Here is a 10004-nt window from a genome sequence, read left to right as displayed (position 1 = left end):
GTGCCACATCCTGTAAGCCCCCTACTGGTCTTGTGCTGTAACTGCTGCATCAGACTCTTCGGTCACCATAGATCCCTCCATGCGATAGAGATTATTGTCCAACCTCCTGCCTCTCATCACCACCATAGCTCCATTGGAGATGTTTAATACTTCGCTTCTAGCCTTACTGCTGAAGCTGTATCCACTGCACTCCAAGTAGCCTAGTGACACCAGATTCTTTTCCAGCTTCGAGACGTGCTTTACATTTGTCAATGTCCTCACAATCCCATAAAACATCCTCACCCTGACTGTCCCTATCCCAGCCACCTTGCAAGGATGATTGTCGCCTAGAGTCACTGATCCCTCATCTGTCTTGGTGTATGTCACAAACCAAGATCTGTGTGGTGTGTAGTGATGTGAGCACGCAGAGTCTAGTGTCCACTCCTCTGTGTAATGCCTGTGACCATCTGATACCACAAGTAGATCATCCTCCACCTGCTGCCCAGCAACTGCACTCACTGATTCTGAGCCACTTCTTTCTCCCTTCTTGCTCTTTCATAGTGGACATTCTCGCTTGAAGTGCCCGAACTCATTGCACTTGAAGCATTTCATCTCTTTCTTTTCCTTCCTGGACTTGGACCGCCCCCTGGACTTGCTTCTGCCTCTGCCTCTACCTGTCCTCTCCCTTACTGCCAAACCCTCCTGGGGAGCCCGATCTCTGGTCAACATTTTCCTTTGCTCATTAGACCTCAGCACCGAGACCATGTCCTCATATTCCAGAGTCTCTTTGCCGTAGAGCAGTGTAGTCACTAAAGAGTCATATGGTCCTGGCAGCGAACACAAAAGCAACAGGGATTATCCTCCTCATCCAGCTTCACCCTGATATTCATCAACTCTGTGCACAACTGGTCGAATCTCTGAATGTGGCCAATCACATCAGATCCCTCCTGCATCCGAAGACTGTACAACCTCTTCTTCAGCATTAGCTTGTTGCACATATTCTTCCCCATATACATGGTGTGCAACTTCGACCAAAGGCCCTTCGGGGTCTTTTCTTCCAGCACTGAATACAACGCCGCATCCGCCAAACATCCTCTGATCATCGAGCATGCTTTCTTCTCCAACGATGCCCACTGTCTATCTGTCATTCCCTCAGGCTTCTCATCCAAAGCCTGATCCAGATCTGCTTGCACCAGAAGATCCTCCACCCGAATTTTCCACATGAAAAAATTTCTCTTGCCATCAAACTTCTCAAAATCGATCTTCATATTGCTGCCCATGACTGGATCCAAGCCAAACAAGCAATATAAAATCAAGAAGTATAGAATATACCTTGATGGTACCTTGCTGAAAATTTTCAGCACTTAAAATCTTCAACTTCTCGCGCTTGGAACCGCTTCCTCACCAACGTGGCTCTGATACCAACTATTGGAGCACGATCCCGGCTCCTCCCATGGACCTTGGGTGTAGCAGAACCAGCAACGAACAAATCTGAAGACTTCTGGACTCGATTGAAGGCCCTTGACGAAATCAGCCTGGTTGCTATCTTCTTCATCAGCCTTTCGTTCCAGATGAAGAACGCCTCTAAGATCACCTCTAAAAAATCCAAGATCTAGTACCCAACCGATCTAGCCTGGACCGAGGTCTTCCAATTTATAGATCTTGAATTGGGATATTCTAGATAGGGAAGAAGGTAGATAGAACCAGACCTTATAGATCTATCCTGCTGCAGCCTTTCCTGTAGATCTATTGATGGAGATCTCACCCACATCTCAAACGACCTCAGATCAACTCCAGATTTGAGAGAAACTTGTACCAACCTCGTAGCAAGAGATTCCAAGTCTTGGACCTGATATTTGGATGGCTGTAAGAGAGAGAGAGGCAATATGGTTGGCGGCACAAAGGGGGAGGGGCTCAAAACCCTAGCACCTCCCCAGCTTTTTCTGCCTTCTATGGACCTGGCGGCAAGAAACTCTGGGGTGTGGAGAATAGCTGAAGAGAGAGGGAGAAGAGAGAGAGAGATTTGGAAGAAAGAGTTTTTGTATTCCTTGGTTTAATCAAACCTATACAATGCATGTATATATAAACACAGGGTCAAGTGACCCAAACCCAAAACTCCCTTGACCAACTCTATGGGAGATTAGGTTAACCCAAGCCCATGTACACCCATGACTCGACCTAATCTCACCTATCTTGGGTCTAGACCTGGCCCATAAAGAGTTGGTCCCTTGAGGCCCACATAACCTAGACCTCAAGAACCCGAAAGGCCCACAGCCTTTCAACCTAGGGCCCAACTAGCCCTAGAGCCTCCATGAAGCCCTCATGAATGATGGACCTTGGCCTTAGCCTTGGTCCCCTGGGCTTTGGGCACACCACCTGGATCACAACATCTCCCTCTGGGGATATGCACTCGAATCGGCTTGTTACCTTCTAAATAGAGTTTCGAGTAAGTCTGTAACCAAAATACTGTTGGAGCATGATCCCGGCTCCTCCCACGGATCTTGGGTGTAGCACAATCAGCAACGAATAGATCTAGAGTCGTCTGGATATGATCCAAGGCCCTTGATGAAATCAGCCTAGTTGCTATCTTCTTCGTCAGCCTTTCATTCCAGATGAAGAACGCCTCTGAAACTACCTCTAAAAAATCCAAGATCTGGTACCCAACCAGATCAGACCTGGACCGAGATCCTCCAATTTGTAGATCTCAAATCAGGATGTTCTAAATGGGGAATAAGATAGATGGAGACAGACCTCGCAGATCTGTCCTGCTGCAGCCTTTCCTCTAGATTGTTGATGGAGATCTTACCCGCACCTCAAACAACCTCAGATCAACACTAGATCTGAGAGGAACTTATACCAACCTCTTCTCAAGAGATTCCAAGTCTTGGACCTGGTGTTTGGGTGCCTGTAAGAGAGGGGAGAGAAGAAATGGCTGGCGGCTGCAAAGGGGAGAAGGGGCTCGCTCCTCCCTTCCTTTCTTTCCTTATCTGGAATGGCGGCAAGAAACCCTAGGGTTTCTTGCTCCTGGGGCATGGAAGATGGCTGGAGAGAGTGGGAGAAGAGAGAGAGAGACTTGGAAGAAAGAGTTGTCAATTACTTGGCTTCATCAAACCTATACACAGTACATGTATATATAAACACCGGGTCAAGTGACCCAAACCCAAAACTCCCTTGACCAACTCAATGGGAGATTAGGTTAACTCAAGCCCATGTACACCCATGACTCGACCTAATCTCGCCTCTCCTGGGTCTAGACCTGGCCCATAAAGAGTTGGTCCCTTGAGGCCCACATAACCTAGACCTCAAGAACCTGAAAGGCCCACAGCCTTTCAACCTAGGGCCCAACTAGCCCTAGAGCCTCCATGAAGCCCTCATGAATGATGGACCTTGGCCTTGGCCTTGGTCCCCTGGGCCTTGGGCACACCACCTAGATCATAACAATCTCCACCTTGGTGTCCCAAGGCCTCAACCAGCTCCACTCTGTCCTTGCGACTGTAGACCCATTTGCAGCCAATGGGCCTCTTCTCCTGTGGCAACTGCACCAATCGCCACGTCTGGTTCTTGTGGAAAGACTGCATCCCTCGGACATTGCTTGGACCCACCACTCTCTGTCCTGGCTCTCAATAGCCTCTGATACATATATGGGTCTCCATTCGCTGTCACCCAGGCATATGACAGCATCTCCTCGAAGCCATATCAGTCCGGTTGCCTGATGGTCCTCTTGGGCTTGTGTAGGGCAACACCGATATCAGTCCTCGTCCAGCTTGCTCCTGCTGGACCTCTCCATCTCGATCATCTGTCCGAGTCCTCTCCACTTGTGGAGACACCTTAGGTAGGTTCTCCACCTGAATATCATGTCCTCCATAGTACCTGCAAGAGGCAAAATAAAAGAGGTAAGCTATCCAGCAGCGCCTTGCTGGACCTCCTCCTGCTCTTGCTGCTCCTCCATGCCTACTCGCCTCCATAGGACTGACTCCTCATCAAAAGTCACATCCCAACTAATGATAACCTTCTTTTCCAAGGGATCCCACATCCTGTATCCCTTGACTCCTCGCGGATAGCCTAGAACACCGCCTTGCGTGATCTGGCGTCTAGCTTGCTCCGCTCACCAGCTCCAATGTGCACATAGGCCGTGCACCCAAATACCCGTAGATGGCCCAGTCCAACTGTCCTCCCAGACCACACCTCCTCTGGAAGCCTGCCATCCAACCTGGTGTGAGGTGATCGATTGACCAAGTAACCCGCTGCGTCAACTGTGTCAACCCAGAACTCCTTTTGGAAGCCCTGCCTGTAGCCTCATGCATCGTGCCTTTTCCAACAGTGTTCTATTCATCCTCTCGGCCACCCTATTCTGCTGTGGAGTCCCCCTAACTGAGAAGTGTCTCTTGATCCCACACTCCTCACAGTAGTCTTGGAACTCTCTGCTGGTGTACTCCCCGCCATTATCTGACCTTAGACACTTCACACCCCTTCCCTGCTTCTTCTCCACCTCAGCTCTCCAGATCTTGAACTTGGTGAAGACCTCTGACTTCTCTCTCATGAAGTAAATCTAGAGCTTCCTTGAGAAATCATCAATCAGGGTCATGAAGTATCTGGCCCCATTCCTAGCTAAAACTGGGGCTGGTCCCCACACATCCGTGTGTACTAACTCCAGAGGGGTTGCACTCGGGCTGTACTGATGTTGAACTGAACTCTCCTCTGCTTTCCCATCTGGCAAGGCTCACAGATCTCCCCTGTAGCACCATCCTTCAGATCAGAGATGAGTCCTCTCCTGCTCAACTCCCTCAGCCCCCTGTCACCCATGTGGCCTAGGCGGTAGTGCCACATCTTGTAAGTCCCCTCCTGGTCCTGTGCTGCAGCTGCTGCATCAGACTCTCCGGTCACCATAGATCCCTCCATGCGATAGAGGTTATTGTCCAACCTCCTGCCTCTCATCACCACCATAGCTCCATTGGAGATGTTCAGTACTCTGCTTCTAGCCCTACTGCTGAAGCTGTATCCACTGCGCTCCAAGTAGCCTAATGACACCAGATTCTTCTCCAACTCCGGGATGTGCTTTATATTTATCAATATCCTCACAATCCCATCAAACATCCTCACCCTAACTGTCCCTATTCCAGCCACCTTGCAAGGATGATTGTCACCTAGAGTCATTGATCCCTCATCTGTCTTGGTGTATGTAGCAAACCAAGACCTGTGTGGTGTGTAGTGATGTGAGCACGCAGAGTTTAGTGTCCACTCCTCTGTGTGATGCCTGTGACCATCTGATACCACAAGTAGATCATCCTCCACCTGCTGCCCAGCAATTGCACTCACTGATTCTGAGCCACTTCTTTCTCCCTTCTTGCTCTTCCATAGAGGACATTCTCGCTTGAAGTGCCCGAACTCGTTGCACTTGAAGCATTTCACCTCTTTCTTTCCCTTCCTGGACTTGGACCGCCCCCTGGACTTGCTTCTGCCTCTACCTCTACCTGTCCTCTCCCCTACTACCAAACCTTCCTGGGGAGCCCGATCTCTGGTCAACTTTTCTCTCTGCTCATTCGACCTCAGTACCGAGACCATGTCCTCATACTCCAGAATCTCTTTGCCGTAGAGCAGTGTAGTCACCAAAGAATCATATGATCCGGGCAGCGAACATAGAAGCAATAGAGACTTGTCCTCCTCATCCAGCTTCACCCTGATATTCACCAACTCCGTGCACAACTGGTCGAACCTCTGAATGTGGCCAATCACATCAGATCCATCCTGCATCCGAAGACTGTACAATCTCTTCTTCAGCATCAGCTTGTTGCACATATTCTTCTCTATGTACATGGTGTGCAACTTCGACCAAAGACCCTTCGGGGCCTTTTCTTTTAGCACCGAATACAACGCCGCATCCACCAAACATCCTCTGATCACTGAGCATGCTTTCTTCTCCAACGATGCCCACTGTCTATCTGTCATTCCCTCAGGCTTCTCATCCAAAGCCTGATCCAGATCTGCTTGCACCAGAAGATCCTCCACCCGGATTTTTCACATGGAAAAAATTTCTTTGCCATCAAACTTCTCGAACTCGACCTTCATATTACTGCCCATGACTGGATCCAAGCCAAAAAAGCAATATAAATTCAAGAAGTGTAGAATATACCTTGATGGTACCTTACTGAAAATTTTCAGCACTTGGGATCTTCAAATTCTCGCACTTGGAACCACTTCCTCACCACTGTGGCTCTGATACCAACTATTGGAGCATGATCTTGGCTCCTCCCATGGAGCTTGAGTGCAGCAGAACCAACAACGAATGGATCTGGAGTCGTCTGGACATGATTCAAGGCCCTTGACGAAATCAGCCTGGTTGCTGTCTTCTTCGTCAGCCTTTCGTTCTAGATGAAGAACACCTCTGAACTACCTCTAAAAAATCCAAGATCTGGTACCCAACTAGATCAGACCTGGACTGAGGTCCTCCAATTTGTAGATCTCAAATCAGGGTATTCTAGATGGGAAGAAGATAGATGGAGACAGACCTCATTGATCTGTCCTGCTGCAGCCTTTCCTGTAGATCTGTTGATGGAGATCTCACCCGTGCCTCAAACGACCTCAGATCAACTCTAGATCTGAGAGGGACTTCTACCAACCTCTTCTTAAGAGATTTCAGATCTTGGACCTAGTGTTTGGGCACCTGCAAGAGAGGAGAGAAAAAAAATGGCTGGCGGCTGAAAAGGGGGGAAGGTGCTCGCGCCTCCCTTCTTTTCTTTCCTTATCTGGAATAGCGGCAAGAAACCCTAGGGTTTCTTGCTCCTGGAGCATGGAAGATGGCTGGAGAGAGAGGGAGAAGAGAGAGAGAGACTTGGGAGAAAGAGTTGTCTATTACTTGGCTTCATCAAACCTATACACAGTACATGTATATATAAACACCGGGTCAAGTGACCCAAACCCAAAACTCCCTTGACCAACTCTATGGGAGATTAGGTTAACCCAAGCCCATGTACACCCATGACTCACCCTAATCTCACCTCTCCTGGGCCCAGACCTGGCCCATAAAGAGTTGATCCCTTGAGGCCCACATAACATAGACCTCAAGAACCCGAAAGGCCCACAGCCTTTCAACCTAGGGTCCAACTAGCCCTAGAGCCTCCATGAAGCCCTCATGAATGATGGACCTTGGCCTTAGCCTTGGTCCCCTGGGCCTTGGGCACACCACCTGGATCATAACAAATTCCATATGAGATATGGATAGGACGTAAGCCAGTACTCTCGCACCTTAGGGTTTGGGGGTGTCCGGTTTATGTTAAACGTTTAATTACGGACAAGCTAGGACCTAGGTCTGATAAGTGTAATTTTATAGGATACCCAAAAGAGACCAAAGGGTATTATTTCTACCTGACTGATGAGCAAAAGGTGTTTGTCAATCTTAAGGCAATCTTTTTGGAAAAAGAGTTCCTTGGTGAAGGAACTATTGCCTCTAAGGTCGAACTTGACGAAGTTTGATAGGTGAAAAAACCGACACAAGTTGTTGAACCTGAATCGGATTTGATTAGATCAGATCCGGAGCCCATTGTTCAAGCATCCTTAAGGCAATCTGGTAGAGTACCATGTCAACCGGACAGATACTATGGTTTCTTGGTCCGAGATGATGATCCTATCGAACTTGATGAAAACAACGAAGATCTGATCACCTACATGGATGCAATGCAGAGACCCGACTCTGAGAAATGGCTAGAGGTCATGAAATCCAAAATGGAGTCCATGAAGGTCAACGATGTGTGGACATTGGTTGACCCACCCGAAGGAGTAAAACCCATAGGGTGTAAGTGGGTCTTTAAAAGGAAGAGGGGTGCAGATGGAAAGGTGGAAACCTATAAAGCCCGTCTGGTTGCCAAGGGATATCGTCAACATTATGGTGTAGACTATGATGAGACATTTTCTCCTGTGGCAATGCTCAAATCCATTCGGATTATGCTTGCGATAGCTGCCCATCTGGACTATGAAATCTGGCAGATGGATGTGAAGACAGCTTTCCTAAATAGAGAGCTGGATGAAGAGGTATATATGATACAACCTGAAAGATTCACATCCACTGATGAGTCTAAGGTATGCAGACTACAGAGGTCCATTTATGGACTTAAGCAGGCATCCTGGAGTTGGAACATACATTTTGATAGGATGATCAAGACGTATGGCTTCGTTAAGAACGGAGAAGAGCCTTACATTTATAAGTGGGCAAATGGTCCAGTAGTGGTATTTCTTATATTGTATGTAGATGATATTCTCTTAATCGGGAATGATGTCCCTGTATTACAGGGAATAAAGATTTGGTTGTCGTCACAGTTCTCCATGAAAGATTTGGGAGAAGCTTCCTACATCCTAGGGATGAGGATCTATAGGGATAGATCTAAAAGGTTGCTTGGTTTATCCCAGTCTACGTACATAGATACTATGCTGAAGAGGTTCAGCATGGAGAATTCCAAGAAAGGCTATCTACCGATAGGCCATGGAATTTTTCTCTCGAAGAGGGATTGTCCGACAACACCTCAAGAGAGAGAGCATATGGATAGGATTCCATATGCTTCGGCAGTGGGATCTATCATATACGTCATGACATGTACACGACCAGATGTGGCATACTCACTAGGGGTAGTGAGTAGATACCAATCTGATCCAGGGGAGAATCACTGGAAGGTTGTTAAAACCATCCTGAAGTATTTAAGAAATACTAAGGACCAGTGGCATGTTTATGGTGAATTGGACTTGAGACTTATAGGGTTTACAGACTCTAGTTTTCAGTCTAATCACGATGACAGTAAAAGTATGTCGGGATTTATTTTTATCCTTAATGGTGGGGCTATCTGCTAGAAGAATTCCAAGCAACACACAGTGGCTGATTCAGTTTGCGAGGCAGAGTATGTCGCTGCATCAGATGCTGTCAAAGAAGCGGTGTGGCTGAAAAAATTCATCACCGAGCTCGGAGTAGCACCCTCCCTTGTTGGTCCAATTTTGCTCTACTGTGACAGCTCTGGAGCCATTACTCAGGCGAAGGAACCCAAGGCACACCAGCGGACGAAGCATATTCTGCACCGCTACCATCTCATCCGAGAAATTATGGATCGAGGTGACGTCGACCTTCAGAAGATCGATGGAAAGGAGAACCTGGCCGACCCATTCACTAAAGCCATTGCAGTGAAGGAGTTCGATGACTACAAGTCGAAGATGGGTATTAGATACTGCACCGATTGGCTTTAGGTCAAGTGGGAGATTGTTGGGAATAGTATCCCAAAGCCAATCGTCAGCCTGTTGACAGTTGTGCTCATTTTTGTATATGTACATAAATTATGAATTAGTAAAAATTATTTTAGCATTTTTATCATAAAATATTTCATCTTCTAATGAACTCCTATGTTGTGATAAGTCCTTAGGACTATTTAGACTCGACAAAGGAGGATTTATCGTTTAGTCCTTAAATCTGTTCACGATCAAATGATATGTTGTTACCAAGGATGATAATGTTTATCGAGCATAGGTCGTTGTGTGCCATATAGGTTGGTTGTCCTCTTAACCAATGAGTGTGGAGACACTGGTATGGCATACAGGTGAGATGTAAGGGTACATCTGCACTGAACGTGACCGACTCCAGAGCTATTTCTGCTGTCAAGATTTGCTCCGATGAAATATGGATATAAATGTCCCTCCGACCTGAGACCGCCATGGTGACTTGCAAGCAACTCACTGCACTTAGGCACTGGACTACCTGAATTTCTATTCAGTGACGGAAGGCTGCTGGGTGTAGTCAAGTACTTGACTTGTTGGTGCATGTGTCAAGATGGGATTGATCACTCCAGTTTAGGAGCTGTGTACAGTCATGTTTCAATTTAGCAAAATCTTGGCCAGGGTAGTCCTTGTGAGGAGTCACAGGACTGTATGAGTTGAGCACGATTCGGATGATCTAATCAGGGTTGACAGTTTAACCCTAAGTCATCCTAAACACAGAGGTCAAAAAGATGAATTATACAGTAACCATATTCACGTAGGTTCTGAGTGTTGCGATT

This window comes from Elaeis guineensis, chromosome 2, assembly GCF_000442705.2.
Source record: "Elaeis guineensis isolate ETL-2024a chromosome 2, EG11, whole genome shotgun sequence".
NCBI classification, from domain to species: Eukaryota; Viridiplantae; Streptophyta; class Magnoliopsida; order Arecales; family Arecaceae; genus Elaeis; species Elaeis guineensis.
This window is presented reverse-complemented; position numbering follows the sequence as displayed.